Consider the following 19,895-nt stretch of genomic DNA (forward strand, 5'->3'; position numbering starts at 1 on the left):
CAATGGCACGCGTTTTCTCTCATCAGTAAAGCCAGCCTGGCAGATACATGACAAACGACTCATGGTTGTTTTCCTGTACTTCAGGTATGGAGTGTGCTGTCATTAAAGGAAACAGAGATCCAGTTCTGTCTCATTTCCCATAATTGCACGCCAGAACACAACAGGTTTCATCAGGCGTAACACACACATATGGTTTTATATATATATATATATATATATATATATAGATGTAGCTTCTCTACTTGTTGAGAACATTTGATCTCACCTCCTGACACTCTGCACACGTCTCAGCATAAGCCAAACCAATATCCTTGATCACGCTCTCGTGGCAGTTGTTCAAGTCTTTGGACTTTGTCACTGCTATCTGCTGGGTCTTTTCGTCCTCTCTGATCTTGTAGTGGGTCTTGCAGACTCCATGAGGTCCAGCCTTAGAAGATTAAAGATATTAGCTAAACTGACAGAATATGACATAAATCAGTATAGATATCAGATAGCAGCTCTGTTTAATCACTTACCTCATGCAGCTCATAGACATTCTGAGTGTTCTTCAGGTTCAGCTGAAAGATGTTGAGGATGCCTCTGTGCAGGTTCAGAACAGTAGCAGAGACTCCAGCAGGGGCAAATACCTTCCCCAACACACCATTAGAATACTCAAATATGATGGGAATTGCAAGCTGAGCGTTTAGTGCTGCAGTGAGTTTAGAAGCAGGAACATAAGGATCCTGGGACCAGATGCCAGTGCACTGAAAGAGCTGAGGATCCATGAGCTAAAGGCAAAATCATCACAGGTTAGATTCCCTTAGTGAAAACCATACATTATCAACTAACTGGCAAAACAATCGATTTTAGGTCAGATTAACCTGGTCTACTATCATGTTACAACAAACTTTTGTACATTTTATTGTACAAAAGTTTGTTGTGACATGATAAGAATGTTACAAAACATGTCCAAATATATATGTAATATTAACATTATTCATAATATCTAAACAAAATCACACACATACCAGTAACTGTGAATTAATCATCATCATCTTCTTCTCCGCTTCTCCATTTCAGGGTCGTGGTGTGAAATAATAGTAATACAGTAAATGGCTAATACAGGTACTGAAGCACAATCATTGTATTATTGCAGCAGGGAATCTGCCTATTATTTCCAGCATGGCATGAAATGAAAGAATGTTGTGTATTTATGTCAAGAATATTATGTGTAATATGAGTGTAGGTGAATTGGCTTCTGTCTAATAACTGTCCTGGTGTGTGAGTGAATGAGTGTGAGCCCAGATATGGATTGGCACTCTGTCCTGGGTGAAACCCTAGTGCCCGATGCAGTCCTCCAGGTGGACGGTCGTTCCTGGTCGAGAGTTCCTGGTTTGGCTGCCGCTTCTCACCAGTGTGTGTGTGGATTGAGTGTTCTGAGCAGTGTGGGTTGTAAAGCGTCCTTGGGTGTCTAGAAAGGCGCTATATAAGTGTAAAGATACAATCATTGTATTATTGCAGCAGGGAATCTGCCTATTATTTCCAGCATGGCATGAAATGAAAGAATGTTGTGTATTTATGTCAAGAATATTATCTATTGGTCATAATGCAATTCATACCTGATTCAGCATAGGTTTTTAATATTTTAAAACATTGCGAGAGGCAGGGCAAGAGAGAGGGCATGATTAATGATCATGTTTGAAAGAATGACAAGAGTAAGTAAAGATTACACAAAGGCAAAAATCTGCTTTTTAGAATGAAAAAAATGTTAAATATATTACATTTTTTCTTGATCTTTGAATACTTATCTTCAGAGTAGATACATAAACTATGATTTGAACAGTGTTTACTATGTTTTTATTATTATTATATACTGAAGATTTAAATGTTCTTTTGGACCATTCCCAAAGTAATTAAAATTTAGGTCCAAAATATACCCTCACTCTTCAGGGAGGCGTGGTCGTTCCGGAAGTGTTGCAGAAACCAGTCGAATGAAGTTCAAAGCAAATCAAAGTATTTATTTACAATACTGGATCCAGGAGAAATTAATACATGAAAAAACACAGCCTAGTGCCCTTCCACGCAAAGTTCTGAGCTCTCAAGATCTGAGTCCAACAGTTATACCCCATATGACGTATAGCCTGGTGGTGAGGCGTTTCTGGCTGATTAACATATATTAATATGCATAATAAGACATGTTAGTACTCAGCTTTCTCGCGTGCAAGTTTCCCATGCACCTGTAACCCCAAAACACTCATCATGCCCTTCTGACAAGTACCTTTCTTTCCCACACTCCTTTTCTGTCACCAAAATTTAGAGGAGTCACTAATGCACTTCAGGTCAAAATAGCCCTAAAGTTCAGCTGTCCTGGCTAACACTTTTAATTAATGTGTGTCTTCTAAAAGCCTGAAAAGTGCACATCTGTTCAATGTTAGAAGTCTAAGAATTTAGAAAGGTGTAAATACTGAGTGAACATGCCAGTTAGTGTGCAGGATCTAAACTGTTTAAATGCATGTGTAAATACTGGTTAGTCATTCATATGAGTACATATAAAATACAAGATTTCACACAATTATAAATGCTTAATTTTAACTAATCATTTAAGGATATTTGTCCACTAACACCAAGTAATAAAATTATTTTCTACAACAATACCTAACACTGATACCTTGCATGCAATAAAAATTTTATTTTAGTCTAGTCATTCTATTCTTGTCATTGTTCTTCTAAATACAAACATAGCATATGGCAGCCTCTTTGTATATCTATAAATCAACATGAATTTGAACTTTTACAATGACTTGGTAATGTGACCTAAACCTCAAAACTGTTCTCCTGACTTTGAAAAGAGCTTTTTGTATGCTTAATTTAGGTCTTTGCCCAGTGTCATGATATATTGTCTTCTGTACCATCTTCGAATAAAACATACATTGAGGAGTTGACATGAAAAATACATCAAACATGTACACAAATATTAATTGTGTAATTGTTAGCTTACTATGCTATAAATAATTAAGATGAAATGTAAAAGCTACGTAAAATGTGTGATGTCCTATTTTGTAATATGTAAGTATGCCCGGATTTGAGGCCTTCCACTGGTGAAAAGAATGTAAACCTGTCTTTTCTGGTCACATTATCACAACTAAATTTGCAACTAAAGGTGTAAAATTTCAATTATGTGTTAACGTGCACATATCAATATGTCGAACGGCCTTCCATAAAAATGAGACACATTGCTATTCAGTCGCTTTCGTATGATGTACAGCATTCACTGGTATCAGCCAAGCTTGGCCCAACTTTATAGTGTTTTACTTGAGCCTTGAGCAGAAATGTGTTGAAAGTTGTTAAAGAAAATTAAGATGTTTAATTAATTAATATGTTTGGAAGCTTTTCTGTAACCCAACAGCCTTTCATGTTCACCTCTATATATAACAAAACTAAAAGGCATCATGAGTAAATGACAATCACATCTTAGGATTCACTCTAACTCTACACAAAACAGGTGAAGGTTGTGGATTATATTACATACAGCACAGTTTTGTCAGCAAGACATTTATATGAAATGTAAGTATTTCTACATAACTGTGGTTGTCCTGTTCATTTATCAGATATTTCTGGTTATTAAATGTGGTGCATGCTTTTAGTAACTTAAACACATCATTATAAAAATGTCAGTTTCTCTCATGAGTTTTCTGATGTAAACGAGTCACATGTTCACATGTTGGACAATGAAACTGAAACACCTGTCATTTTAGTGTGGGGGGTTTCATTGCTAAATTGGACCAGCCTGGTGGCCAATCTTTATTAATTGCACATTGCACCAGTAAGAGCAGAGTGTGAAGGTTCAATTAGCAGAGGGTAAGAGCACAGTTTTGCTCAAAATAATGCAATGCACACAAAATTATGGGTGACATACCAGAGTTCAAAAGAGGACAAATTGTTGGTGCACGTCTTGCTGGCGCATCTATGACCAAGACAGCAAGTCTTTGTGATGTATCAAGAGCCACGGTATCCAGGGTAATGTCAGCATACCACTAAGAAGGACGAAACACATACAACAGGATTAAATGTGGATGCAAGAGGAAGCTGTCTGAAAGGGATGTTTGGGTGCTAACCCAGATTGTATCCAAAAAACATAAAACCACGGCAGAATTAAATGTGCACCTCAACTCTCCTGTTTCCACCAGAACTGTCCGTCGGGAGCTCTACAGGGTCAATATATACGACCGGGCTGCTATAGCCAAACCTTTGGTCACTCATGCCAATACCAAATGTCGGCTTCAATGGTGCAAGGAGCGCAAATCTTGGGCTGTGGACAATGTGAAACATGTATTGTTCTCTGCTGAGTCCACCTTTACTGTTTTCCCCACATCCGGGAGAGTTACATTGTGGAGAAGCCCCAAAGAAGTGTACCACCCAGATTGTTGCATGCCCAGAGTGAATCATGGGGGTGGATCAGTGATGGTTTGGGCTGCCATATCATGGCATTCCCTTGGCCCAATACTTGTGCTAGATGGTCGCGTCACTGCCAAGGACTACCGAACCATTCTGGAGGACAATGTGCATCCAATGTATCCGCCTTGTATCCTGAAGGCGGTGCCGTGTATCAAGTTCAAGGAGTTTATTGTCATTTCAGCAGTATACAGTGTTTACAGTACACAGTGAAACGAAATAGCGTTCCTCCAGGACCAAGGTGCTACATAAGACAATACACAACATTAAAGTGCAACTAGTGCAAAGCTAGTGCAAACATAAAACAGTGCACACACATGAAAGTGCAAAAGACATAGAACATAAAACAATACACAACATTAAAGTGCAACTAGTACAAAGCTAGTGCAACATAAAACAGTGCATACACATTAAAGTGCAAAAGATATGGCTAAGAAAATACAAAAAAATGTCCATACAGTACAATACAATACAATGCAATACAAGACAATGCAAAACCATAAGTACTGAGGGGGTGAGGGAGAGAGACACTGCAATTTAAAGTGTATTTGTGCTGTAAACGGTAACTGGATGTAACCATGATGTAAACAGGATATGTGTAAACAGTACACTCATTTTCAGTCCAACAGACCAGTGTTTGCGTGAAGAAGTGTGTGTGTGTGTGTGTGTGTGTGTGTGCTTCTTCAGTCCAGTCTCAGTCTCTAGGTGTTCAGGAGTCTGATAGCATGTGGGAAGAAACTGTTACGGAGTCTGGATGTGAGGGCTCGAATGCTTCGATACCTTTTTCCAGATGGCAGTAGGTTGAAGAGTGTGTGTGAAGGGTGTGTGTGATCTCCCACAATGCTGAGTGCTTTGCGGGTGCAGCGAGTGGTGTAGATGTCTGTAATGGAGGGAAGAGACACACCGATAATCTTCTCAGCTGTCCTCACGATCCGCTGGAGGGACTTGCGATCTGCCACAGTGCAGTTCCCAAACCAGACAGTGATGCAGCTGGTCATGATGCTCTCGATGACTCCTCTGTAGAAAGTGGTGAGAATCGGAGGGGGGAGATGAGCCTTCTTCAGCCTTCACAGAAAGTAGAGGCGTTGCTGGGCTTTCTTTTTGATGTTACTGGTGTTAGTGGACCAGGTGAGATCATCCGCTAGGTGAACACCATGGAATTTGGTATTCCTGACAATCTCCACAGCAGAGTTGTCGATGTTCAGAGGCGAGTGCTCACCCCTTGTTTTTCTGAAGTCTACAACCATCTCTTTGGCTTTGTCCATGTTCAGATACAGGTTGTTGACTTCACACCAGTCAGTTAGCCGCTGCACCCCCTCTCTGTATGCTGACTCGTCGTTCTTACTGATGAGACCCACCACAGTCATGTCATCAGCGAACTTGATGATATGATTTGAGCTGTGCATCGCTGCACAGTCATGGGTCAGCAGTGTGAACAGCAGTGGACTGAGCACGCAGCCCTGGGTGGCTCCAGTGTTCAGTGTGATGGTGCTGGAGGTGTTCCTACTGATCCGGACTGACTGAGGTCTCCCAGTCAGGAAGTAAAAGACAGCACCTGGTCGCTGGGAGAAGGGGTGGATTTTCTGGCTGCTACATTATTCTGTGCCTTAAACCATGCATAGAAATGGTTCAGAACGTCTGGTAGGGAAGCATCTCCGTCACAAGCAGGTGGTGTAGTCTTGTAGCTGGTGATGCTCTGGATGCCCTGCCACATGCACCGAGTGTCTCTACTGCTCTGGAAGTGGCTGTGAATGATCTGGCCGTGTGCACGCTTTGCCTCTCTGATAGCTCTGGAGAGTTTGGCCCTCGCTGTTCTCAGGGCCGCCTTATCGCCTGATTTGAAAGCAACGTCTCTAGCCTTCAGCAGCGGACGCACCTCTGCATTCATCCACGGCTTCTGCTTGGAGCGGATGGTGATGGTCTTGGAGATGGTCACATCATCGATGCACTTCTCTATGTAGCTGGACACTGATGATGCGTACTCCTCCAGGTTGATTGTGTTGCTGTAAGTTGCAGCCTCCCTGAACATGTCCCAGTCAGTGCACTCGAAACAGTCCTGAAGAGTAGAGATTGCTTCTGTTGGCCAGATTTTCACCTCTTTCAGGACAGGTTTCGATCTCCTGATGATGGGTCTGTATGCAGGAATTAGCATATCAGACATGTGATCTGAGTGTCTGAGGTAGGGGCGGGGCTCTGCCCTGTACGAGTCTGGAACGTTTGTGTAAACAAGATCCAGCGTGTTCGCTCCCCTCGTAGCAAAGTTCACATACTGGTGGAATTTAGGGAACACTTTCTTGAGATTTGCATGATTAAAATCTCCAGCAACAATAAACAGTCCATCCGGGTGTGTGTTTTGGAAGTCACTTATGGCTTTGTATAATTCCCACAGTGCTTGTTTTGTGTTTGCATCGGGAGGGATATAGATTGCGTAAATAATGGAGAATTCTCGAGGTAAATAAAAAGGTCTACATCTCACAGCCACAAACTCCACTAACGGTGAACAATAAGCAGAGACCAGCACAGAATTCTTACACCATTCAGTGTTGATATAGACACATAATCCACCACCGCGAGTCTTACCGCATAGCGCTGGGTCTCTGTCGGCTCGAAATACGGCTAGCCCATCTAGCTGAATGGCGGCGTCGGGAATACTGTCGCTGAGCCATGTCTCCGTAAAAACAAAAGCACAGCAGTCTCTGTATTCTCGCCGTGTAGTTCGCGGAAGTTTGATATAGTCCAGTTTATTATCCAGCGAGAAGACATTGGAGAGAAAGAGAGAAGGGATAGCCTGCCGGCTCCGGTTAGCTCTTAGCCTAGCATGGATCCCCCCTCGCTTGCCACGCTTCTGTCTCCTCTCACACCGCTTGCATTGTCTCCTTCCCTGGCATCAGGAAACTTCGAGGCTTCAGGGCTAGGCCTCCAAAGCAAGCGAAGGTTCCGCAGCGTCTCCTGGAGGTCATCGATGATATTGTATATTTCCTGTTTGCGATATTGAAGCAGTGTCTGGCGGTGATATATACGTACTGCAGGTGTTCCTGCGTCCATATATTATAAATAAAATGAAAAAAAAAAAAAAAGTTTTTAAAACAAACAAAAGCCCTCTCGTTTCCGGAGTGGCCGCTGCACGCGCCGCCAGCTCACACTCTTTCACAGTCTATCAGGATGACAATGCACCAATACACACAGCAAGACTGGTGAAAGATTGGTTTGATGAACATGAAAGTGAAGTTGAACATCTCCCATGGTCTGCACAGTCACCAGATCTAAATATTATTGAGGGTGTTTTAGAGGAGCGGGTCAGGAAACGTTTTCCTCCACCAGCATCACGTAGTGACCTGGCCACTATCCTGCAAGAAGAATGGCTTAAAATCCCTCTGACCACTGTGCGGGACTTGTATATGTCATTCCCACGAATTGATGCTGTATTGGCCACAAAAGGAGGCCCTACACCATACTAATAAATTATTTTGGTCTAAAACCATGTGTTTCAGTTTCATTGTCCAGCTCCGGTATGTGTACAACTATGTGAATTTAATTAGATTTGGACAATCAAAATTAATTTACATGTGTTTAAAATCACTTTTTATATGAACTTATGTAGAAAAGGTAGCCACATGCTCTGTGTGTTATTTGGTTAAGAATTATGTACAAACTGGATTCCAAAAAAGTTGGGACACTAAACAAATTGTGAATAAAAACTGAATGCAATGATGTGGAGATGGCAAATGTCAATATTTTATTCATAATAAAACAAAGATGACAGATCAAAAGTTTAATCTGAGTAAATGTAACATTTTAAAGGAAAAATATGTTGATTCAAAATTTCACAGTGTCAACAAATCCCAAAAAAGTTGGGACAAGTAGCAATAAGTGGCTGGAAAAAGGATATTGAGCATATAATGAACAGCTGTAAGACCAATTAACACTAATTAGATCAATTGACACATGATTGGGTATAAAAAGAGCTTCTCAGAGTGTCAGTGTCTCTCTGAAGCCAAGACTGTAAGAGGATCACCAATTCCACCATTGTTGCGCAGAAAGATAGTGCAGCAATACCAGAATGGTGTTACCCAGCGTAAAATAGCAAAGACTTTTAAGTTATCATCATCAACCTTGCATAACATCATCAAAAGATTCAGAAAATCTGGAACAATTGCTGTGCGTAAAGGTCAAGGCTGTAAAACTCTACTGGATGCTCGTGATCTCCGGGCCCTTAAACATCACTACACCTCAAACAGGAATGCCACTGTCAAGGAAATAACAGAATGGGGTCTGGAATACTTCCAGAAAGCATTGTCAGTGAACACAATGTCTTTTAAAATGGAGTGTGGCAAAATGGAAGACTGTTTTGTGGTCAGATAAGGGTAACCCAAGTTATTATCAATGCTCCGTTCAGAAGTCTGCATCACTGATGGTATGGGGTTGCATGAGTGCTTGTGGCATGGGCAGCTTGCATGTCTGGAAAGGCACCATTAATGCAGAGAACTATGTTCAGGTCCTAGAACAACATATGCTCTTTTCTAGACGTCATCTCTTTCAGGGAAGACCCTACATATTTCAACAAGATAATGCCAGACCACATTCTGCAGCGATTGCTCTAAGACTGCAAGGGAAGAACAGCTTCCCCTAAAATGTAAAAAAATAAGTGATCAAATATATACTGTTGTGTGTACATGTCATTGAAATAATATGCACTACAACGCGCTCAACTTTTGTTCAGAATCAGCTTCTTATCACTGGTAAAGACGCGACTTTCCTCTCAATCATTCCCGCAGTGATTTAAACAGTGTCCACAGAGTTCAATAGCAAAGCAGCAAAGTGTAGGGAAATGAGACGAGCCATTGGATAAATGCTGGGCTTTGTCCCGCCCATCGGACGCTCAGCGTCTCTGGGGGTCTATGGGGCAGTGGGCTGGCCTCGGCTGGCCCGGACGCTCAGCTTCTGCATGACGGTTGGATGATCTGTCTTAGGTTGAATCCCTTTTTAATTGACAGCGAAATTAGCGAATCAGCGATCCTTTGGTGTAAAGATCCGTGGGAGAATTTCATTCTATTCTGAGTTGAACCGGAGACTTTCTTAAACCTCTTAGTGGCATTTCTTTTGTTAAAAACGACTAGTGACAAATCGAGCTTCTATTTCTGGTGGGTTTTTTTGTAGCTGCTTGTGTTTGGAGACTGACTTCTATCACTCTTTCTGACTTCTATCACAGTTTCTGTCCAGTGGGTGGTGCTGAGCCCCTCCACTGTCACAAAGCACTCACAGGCGGACACACTTCACATGGGCCAATGCCGTTTAAGCAGCCTAGCTCTGCTGGCCATTGAGAGGACACTAGTCAAGTCCTTGGAAAAGACGGCTTGTTGGTACGACAGGGTCACAGATCATTTTCTTAAAAAGGAACGGGGGGTTCCCTTATGATGTAGGCCGAAATTGAGCTTCCCCTCCTTGAAAGACCAGCATCCGCCACTGTTCTGCAGCAATCACAACATCATGGCTACGGAGGAAAAGGATCCGGGTACTGAAATGGCCAGCCTGCAGTCCAGATCTTTCACCTATAGAGAACATTTGGCGCATCATAAAGAGGAAGGTGCGACAAAGAAGGCCCAAGAAGATTGAACAGTTGGAGGCCTGTATTAGACATGAATGGGACAGCATTCCTATTTCTAAACTTGAGAAACTGGTCTCCTCTGTCCCCAGACATCTGTTGAGTGTTGTAAGAAGAAGGGGGGATGCCACACAGTGGTAAAAAAATGGCCTTGTCCCAACTTTTTGGGGATTTGTTGACGCCATGAAATTTTGAAACAACATATTTTCCCTTAAAATGATACATTCTCTCAGTTTAAACTTTTGATCTGTGATTTGTGTTCTATTCTGAATAAAATATTAGATGTTGGCACCTTCATCATTGCATTCAGTTTTTATTCACAATTTGTTTAGTGTCCCATACTGAAAAAGTATGATTCAAAATCTTGTGGTAGTCATTCAACAGGGATCGTCTTCAAGTCTTTGTCTTGTCAAGTGTCATAAATTTTATGTGATGTCACTACCAAGGTACAGTAAACAACCAATCAGGAGCAAGTGATGCTCCAATCCTCAGCCCCTGAGGAGCAATCAGGTATTCAAGGCAGGTATTCAAGGCGGTTCAACTCTGGTTAAAAACCCAGTGGCGTGAAATGACGCTTACTTCAGACTCTTTTTGCACATCATTTGAGAATTTTCAGAAAGGAAAAAGTTTTTCTGAAGAACGTCTCTCTCCTGCTTCTAGCAGACAATGCTTCTCAGATAGGGTAGTCATTAAGGGAGAGCGCTGGCTCTCTCTAGAGCTCTCCAGCCCTCTGTAGGTGTCAGACTCTCTTATGGCTATCTCTTAAACAGTCTTGGGCACCTCAAGCAGGGTCCAGATAGAACAAACCCAGATATTCCAACCACAAGTTTATTTTAATTTTATCTCTTGTAGAAAACTATAGTTAAAAGGACTGTGGTTTATTCCTGCAAATATTCAATGCCACACCCAGAGCATTGAAGGAGACCTCAGAACTCTGACCCTCAAAGTGATGACAAGAGCTTAAAGATCAACGACAGAGGAGGCCGCCACACGCAACCTCAGAATGACCTTCTGAGCAAAGGCCCAGGAGAGACCTGCAAGGATGTGTCTCTCACCAGGAGGCAGATCAGTGATTATAGAGAATTCCCACAGAGACCTTCAGAACGCCGACAGAGGGGTTACCATGTCTCTGGTTCATAGGAAGAAAGAGGAACCCAGCGGCTGCGGTGCTACAAGGCCCACGGCTGGAGTGCTCCAGGAAGCCGTGCCGGAAAGCACCACGCATCATCGACATGCTCCCAGCTACCTCCAGTCCATCTCCAAGGATACGTAAGGTCACATGGTTTCATTTATTCATAGCTCAGGAGGTTGATGCTGAATGCTTTGCTGGGATAAACAATAGCCTTTCTAGAATTTAGGGTAGTTATCATAGAGAAATTCCCTCATATATTAATCTCCCTGTTCCCTCATATATTGCTGTAATCCATTTCATTGTATGAATGTATAATCAATATTCATTATTTGATATTACAATTAATAAACCAGTTGTGTGATAAAACAAATCCTTGCTGTGTGCACTTTTCTTGTACAGAATTATTACTTCTAGTTCAGATGCAAGAACCTACGGCGGGTCAATGAGCATAAGTAATTAATAATAATTAATTCTAGCTAATTCTGCTATATAATATGTAAAGTCATCTAACATGATGACCTACATGTCCAAGCTAAAATTGGACACTACCTATTATTTAATGGCTCCAAAACATGGAACTCAACAAAATTAATTACATAATTAATTATTAATTTAATAATTAATAATTATCATTGACTCCGCTATGTAGTGTTTATGCTGTCGCAACGTGTGCATAATTATTTCCTCTACATATTATATGTTGTGTTTGTAGTTTTTTTTAGCAAAATGTCCTTATTAAAAATTGCCTTCCCATCTCATACTCATTTATCATCATAACATTTTATTATTTGAAAATGTTATCAGTTCTTGATTGCTGATAATATTTCATTAATATATTGTGTGTTTTCAAGTATCCTGTGAGTATTTATTATTTTAATATATTCTTTATTTTCAGACTATTTCATTGTTCTGTTTTCATTAAATTAAATAGATATTTCATAACAAAGCACTGCCTAGTATTTTGAACAATATGATAAATCTAAATGTAATATGAAACTCAATAAAATCAAACACAGTTTTTAGTTTTTTGAATACTTAGGGTTTGTTTATTTATGTATTTCACTGCAATTAAACAAGTTAGCTTACATTCAGTATAGCATTCAGCCATTTCCACAAAGGCATTTATGTCAGAATTCTCAGTTGTGGCATAAATGCTGTCTTCCTTGATGTTGCTAATTTACAGTGTTCCAGAGGAACGTTATGCGGCCTCCATTTCGTCCAGCACGTTCTCGCCTACTTTCTGCAGCTGCTGCATTAATTTCTGCAGAGTTTCCATGGCAGCATTCCTGTTCCTAGCACGAATGTCTGAATCCAGTTTCTTGATGGTGTTTTGAATATCCACATTCTGGAGAGCAGGAATACGTCCGTCTTTTTCAATGGGCAGAGCAACAGGTAGCTGCACATCCATCTGTGTCAGGGTCATCTAGTGGTAAAATAAAAATGATAAATGCTGTTAGTTGAGTGATAAAAAATATTCAGTTCTTCACAGCTTTTAGATAAATTACTCGTTACCTGTGGCGCTCTCACAATGATGTTAATGGACCTCTGAGTTGGAAGGGCCACAATTACAGCAACTTCCCTCTTGTTGTTATCAGTTCTCTCAACAGAAAATCCATTTTTTTAGATGAAGTTGGGATGTATTCAGATACCCTGTTGGTAGAAGGAGATGCAAGGAATGATAAAAAATAAACATTATGTATAAATCAGAAACTCTCTGTGTGATTTGTAATTTTGATGTTTCATCTATATCATTTCGCATAGCTGGTTACAAGGTAAAGAAGTTTAGGAAGTCTGTCCCACTCCACTTCAACACGGAGAGCAGGGTTTGAATCATGGACTCCAGCTTTAGCCTTAAAAGTCACGTTATATTCCTGGCACTCTTTACCCCAAGAAACCTCGGCCTAATAGCACAGTTAGAGAGTGAGAACTTACTGCAAATCTTTCTATCGTTCTGAATGATGATCAAAGTAAGAAAAAGCAGGGCATTCTCTCAGAAACTTCTGTAGAAGAACAGACTTACGCTCAATTTATGCTTGCTTGACAGGACACCATCAGTGCACATCTTCCATTTGCCCTGGAGGAAATCACAATCTGTGATCTTGCAGTGGATCTATCCAAGTACCCAGCAATCATGTATCCCACACTACGGTCACTCTTCACAGCACGAGCAACGATGGCAAATTCAGGTGGAATAGCATCTCCAAGGAACTTAGCCTGAAAGGAGAAACAGGTACCATGATTGTTGACTTATGAAATGTTACTGGGCTGGTTCTGGTACATGATTCAGCAGATTTTCTTACTTTGTTTTTGAGATTCTCAATGCTGGATGAACTGCCAGATTTTGACATTGAGCTGCTTGAGCTGGTTGAGTTTCTTGAACTCCCCAAGCTGCGTGAGAGTCGTGACTGGGAGTTCCTATCAGTCGTTCCAGAATCCAGGACATGCCCCAGTTTCAACATAGTCATACTCTGAAGAACTACCTTATCTCTGCGAATCCTGGAAGGGCCTAAGGGCCTGACGGAACTCACACTGCTCCTGCTTGAGATGGTTGAGTTGCTTGAGCTGCTAGAACTGCTTGAGCTGGTTGAGTTGCTTGAGCTGCTAGAGCTGCTTGAGTTGCTTGAACTACCCAAGCTGCGTGAGAGTCGTGAGTGGGAGTTCCTATCAGTCGTTCCAGAATCCAGGACATGCCCCAGTTTCAACATAGTCATACTCTGAAGAACTACGTTATCTCTGCGAATCCTGGAAGGGCCTAAGGGCCTGACAGAACTCACACTGCTCCTGCTTGAGATGGTTGAGTTGCTTGAGCTGCTAGAGCTGCTTGAGTTGCTTGAACTGCCCAAGCTGCGTGAGACTCGTGAGTGGTAGTTCCTATCAGTCATTCCAGAATCCAGGACATGCCCCAGTTTCAACAAGATGAAGTCTTCTTCTTGGTTTTCAGATTTTAAAACACTAACGTCTTTAACAAATTTCTGAGCTGCATTAGGACCAATGTCAACCTCAAACTCCAGTCTTTCCAATGTAGGACCATCACCTTAAACATACATTACAGTGAATTACTCAAACCCATTTCAGATAACAGTGCAAACCTCCTTTTAAACCTGGTGACCTCAGAACTTACCTCTTGGCACTGAAATACGAGCTGAGTGCTGTCCAATAAAATAGTAAAAGGATTGTATCCCACGAAACCAGCATTGCGTGAGGTGATGTCAGCACATCCCTTGAAGGAAAGGTAAGGAACTCTACCACAAAAGGTCTTCTGAACTGAAGTAGGTAGCCAAGACTCAGATTGGGAGGGTTGTGCAGGTACCAGGGAAACCACTTTCTCATTGGGGAGATCCTCAATATTTCTGACTACAGCAACGGTCTCTAAGCTGGAAGAAATATGGACAAGTCTAACTAATTACTGAACATACACAGTTTGTCTTCTATTGCACTAACTCTATTAAATCAGGTTTACATGCTGAGTGATTAATGCATTTCCTTCCATTACCTGAAATCAGCAACATGATCAGGGGCTGAAGTAGGCAGAGCCTCCACCTTAAAGTGACCTTTGGGCAAATCAGCTCTAACTGCAAGTTTTGCTGGTGCAACAGCACGGATCTTTCCTCTGGTCATTACAGCAGCCTGAATCAAAGCAGTATTCACTCCAATCACAGCAAAGGACTGCATGGAAACACTAGAAACAACACCAGGTCCATACATTTACATTAATTTATCCATTTAATGATCACATTAATAATTTAAAAGCATCTTTGAAAGGACACCTTGGTTTAGCCTCAGCTTGCAGCTGAAAATCAGTCTTCATCAGTTGATCGAGACTCGCAGTCTCTAGTTGCTCAGGCAGAGAAGGTGTGATGGTGGCCTTGACTAATAAAGTGAAAAAAATATAACATTCACATACATGTCTAAAATGATCCTATTGAATATTTGGAGGGTGTTCTCATGTGAAAACTTTACCATTAACAGATGCAGCAGCGACAGCAGCAGTGTAGAAATCAAGCTCCATGGGCACACCGACAGTTGTGGGAATGATACGGCGCAGCTCAGCTGCCAGGATAGGTTTGGCGTATTGGAAGGCAATCCCCGTCTGCAAGGACTTAACAATTTCTTTCAGTTCATGTGCATATGATCTTGTGACCTAGATGGTGAACATTACATATGATCATATTTTACATGCAGTTATTTAAACAAATATAGGATTTTTTTGATGCAGGATTACATCAATGAAATACCTGTGCTGTCTGCTGAATAATGTAGTCAATGAAGGATTTGTCAATGTTGGCAAAAGCAATTTCTTGTCCAAGGAGTTTGACATAGACAGAACCCAGTGGCTGTTTGGCTGACATTGATTTCCAGTCCTTAATCTTAAACACAAATAAAAATGAATGCAGATATTTGAAATGTGTTATAAAACAATTACCCTACTAAAACAAAATTGGACACAGTTTTTATTGCTTACTGCTTGCATTGTGCGCTTTATCCTGGTAATGCGATCAGCATTCTGATCTGCTGGATGAGATTTTCTTACAGCGTCTTGAAGACCGTCAGTTCTGATTCCAACCTGGATGACAAAATTAAATAATTGGCATTTTCAGTAGACCACAAGTTCATATGTTCTAAATGAAATCATTGGTGATCCCAGAAATGAATACCTCAAGAACATCAGCAGCAGCTCCAGCCAAATAAGCACATGCTTTTGCAAGAACAGCTCTGGGCAAGATGGTGGCAGCATCACTGATGATGAAAGCAGTACCAGCAGCACCAGCCATGAGAGAAGCTTTATAGAGAATAAAAAACAACATAATTAGCATTACTATATTTCAGAGTTTTACACATGTTTTACGAAGTTGAATATCTTGTCAAAACTTACACAAGTAAAGGTCCAGCTGGTAAGCAGTGCTGAAACGATAGTTCAGTCTGTCCATCTAGGGGCATAAGATTCTCATGGCAACGTTAGCTGCAGCAGCCCTGTAACATTAACAGGGTCACTTGTGGCTCCAGCATTACAGCATCATGTTTTTATTTACAAAAGGAAAGTTTTCTTACACATCCTTCAAATCAGGGGCCATGCTTTTGGTCAGAGACTTGATGTAAGTGTAAGTAAACCTGGCAACATGCTTGTCTGCCTCTTTGTCCACAGCATTAGCAATAGTGGTCAGAGAGCCACTGAAGGCTTGGTCTCAAATAGTGCAATGCATGCAACCATACGCACTTCAGGATGAAGAGTCTTATCCATGAAAAGCTGTAGTGCCACTGGTTGAACCTAAAGAGGGAAATACAGTGTTTTACCTGCTTGAACAAAATTGAATCAGAACAGAAAAATATCATCACCTCATACTTACTAATTTTGGCTCTCTCTTGGCAATGTTCCTGAGGGCCAAGATGGCATCAACTTGCACTCTCACAGGCATGGATGCAGCAGTAGATCCAAATCCAGGCAGGAGCTTCATGATAGGTTTAAGACTAGTAGGGTGACCCGCATTGCCCAGAACTTTCAGAGCCAGGGTGATATCAGGATTTTCAGCTCTGGAAATGGCCTCAGCAGCAAGATCATTGATAGGCTGATGACAGAAGTGGAAAAGCAAAATTAACAAACCTATGAAATCCTCTGCAGGCAAAACCTGTAGATCAGACTTGAAGTAAATATATGAGCAGACATTTCACCTTCAGCAGATCAGCAGAACAGGTAGGATCTTGAGCACAGTGTCTGGCAATCATGGAACCATAGGCAAGCATGATCACCTCACGAAGAACTGGAATAGTCTTGATTTTGGGGTGCATTGCCAGACTCTTTTTAATAGAGGAGAAATATTTAGAAAGCTATATGCAAGCTTCTGCACTGCAACAATTCAGATGTAAAATTAAGTACTTACAGCTGTTTGATGAATAGTATCTGGATTAGCGGTGGCCAGGTGCAAACCAACCAGAAGGGCCTGAGTCAATTCAGGGATGGCAAACTCATCAGCTTGGAACTTTTCCTTAAGGAACCGCATAGATGCTGTTGTTCCCACAAAAGGGATTGTGTCCAGAATCCATCGTCTGCGAGAATCACAGTTTTTAGGAAAATAGAACCACAGGGCTTTGTCATTTCATAAAAATATTCAGAAGAATGTTACCTGTAGACAGGTTTGGTCTTGTGCTGATTCCAAATGTTCTGAATACACTCAAAAGTAGCTACACGCATAAGCTGAACAAGCTGGATAAATTTCAGTGGAGCGTCCTGATGGGCCATTGCCATGTTGTTTGTGGCCAAATGTTGCAGAACCTCTACAATCTGAAAGAGGAAAAAGAATACTTCAGTTTAACTCGATAGTGCAAACACTTGAACTTAAAAAGTATAGCTTATCTCACTATAATATTTTAAGTAGAAAGATTTCATTGTCAGAGGAAAGTAATAAATAGTACCTGGGCTTCAGCATTGTTGATCTTCACAAGCTGAATGGGAGTTTGGAGAATCTCAGTGGCAAACTCGTACTTCACTGATCCACGGGCCATATACTGGGCACTGATGGGAGAGAGGGGGGTGTTCTGAACCTCCAGTAGGTTCAAAGTTTGTCTGAAATGAGAAAGCCATTTACATTACAGTTTATTATTTAAAATATCAGAGGGTACAACTCACTTGGCTTTCATTTGAGCAGCTCCAGTGATAGTGTTGAACAGTGAGAACTGATGGAGCTCTTCAACTGTAGCCTCAGAGATCAGTGCTCCTGCAGCAGTTGGCTTCATGATGTAGCTGTAGGTTGCTGTTCCAGTCAAACTCTGATGCCTCTGTGATGGGGAGGATGATCAATTACAGAAAGTTTTTTCATATATATATATATATATATATATATATATATATATATATATATATATATATATATATATATACTACATGTGCATTTACATTTAGCTTCTTTATTTGAGGAAAAACGCTTGATCTCACCTCCTGACACTCATCACACGTCTCAGTGTAAGACAAACCAATATCCTTGATCACTTTCTCATGGCAGTTGTTCAAGTCTTTGGATTTTGTCACAGTAATCTGCCGGGTCTTTTCATCCTCTCTGATCGTGTAGTGGGTCTTGCAGACTCCATGAGGTCCAGGCTTAGAAGATTAAATATATTAGCTAAACTGACTGAATATGACATAAATCAGTATAGATATCAGATAGCAGCTCTGTTTAATCACTTACCTCATGCAGCTCATAGACATTCTGGGTGTTCTTCAGGTTCAGCTGAAAGATGTTAAGGATGCCTCTGTGCAGGTTCAGAACAGTAGCAGAGACTCCAGCAGGGGCAAATACCTTCCCCACCACACCATTAGAATACTCAAATATGATGGGAATTGCAAGCTGAACATTTAGTGCTGCAGTGAGTTTAGAAGCAGGAACACAAGGATCCTGGGCCCAGATGCCGGTGCACTGAACGATCTGAGGATCCATGAGCTAAAAACAAAATCATCACTGGTTTGACTCCTTTAGTGTAAACCACACTAATTTATTTTCCCATATATTTTCTTTATCTTTCATACAATCCCTTTACCTTCAGAAGGATGGTATTCTGTGCCTCGGCCCTGATGAGAACCTTGCTGCTGACTTTTATGCCAGCCTTGCCCAGACCCTCCTGAGGCAGGCCGCCCAAGAGTAGACCCTCATACTTATATACAAAGGTTTTACCAGCAGTGAACTCTGGAACTGAAAAAAATATATAGTAAATCTTTCTGAAGAAATAAATATGTTATCACATTGTCTTCTAATATAATCAAGCATTTCTTACCAAGGTTGATCTGATGACTTGCTATAAGTAATAAGGAAAAACATAAGAATAATTATTATGTTCCTCATTTTTGCAAATAATAATAAAATAAAACCCACAAAACAAAACAAAACAAAACAAAAAAGCATTTATTTAATTAATACATTTTTTTATAGAAAGGAAACCAATTATTATCACAAACGGGACTTACCCACTAGGGCCACAGTCAGGGCAAGCACAACAGCTCTCATGGCTTGTGGTTTGTGATGAATTCTCATAGAATCCGCCTTTTTATTGAAACCAACTGTCACCTTAATTCTAATTATTAAGTAATATGTCAGACTAGGCCTTATTAGACATCCAGTTGGCCAACTAACTGGTAAAACAATCGATTTTAGGTCAGCTTAACCTGGTCTATCATGTTATAACAAAATCAATGTCCACATTTCCTACTGACTTTTTTACTTTTTTTTATACATTTTATTCTACAAAAGTTTGTTATAACATGATAGGAATGTTACGAAACATGTCCAAATATATAAATATATTATTAACATTATTCATAATATCTAAACAAAATCACACACATACCATTAACTGTGAATTCTGAAAAAATAGTAATAGTAATATGATCTAATGAATATGGCCAGTACAGGTACTGAAACACAATCATTGTATTATTGCAGCAGGGAATCTGCCTATTATTTCCAGCATGGCATGAAATGCAAGAATGTGTTACATTTATGTCAAGCATGTTATCTATTGGTCATAATGCTAATTGAGCATAGGTTTTTAATATTTTAAGACATTGCAAGAGGCAGGGCAAGAGAGAGGGCATGATTATGGAGCATGCTTGACATAATTACAAGAGTGAGTAAAGATTACACAAAGGCAAATATCTGCTTTTTAGAATGAAAAATGCTAAATATATTGAATATTTTCTTGATAATTGAATACTTTTTTATGTCTTTAGAGTAGCTACTGTTGTGA

General features: G+C 40.7%; 1 pseudogene; it reads right to left on the reverse strand.

Moving 5' to 3' along the window:
- The window catches only part of LOC136671382 (vitellogenin-like), a 30,534-nt pseudogene extending 11,363 nt beyond the window's left edge, over positions 1-19,171 (reverse strand).
- Positions 19,172-19,895: the final 724 nt, after the last annotated feature.

Source organism: Hoplias malabaricus, chromosome 16, assembly GCF_029633855.1.
Source record: "Hoplias malabaricus isolate fHopMal1 chromosome 16, fHopMal1.hap1, whole genome shotgun sequence".
NCBI classification, from domain to species: Eukaryota; Metazoa; Chordata; class Actinopteri; order Characiformes; family Erythrinidae; genus Hoplias; species Hoplias malabaricus.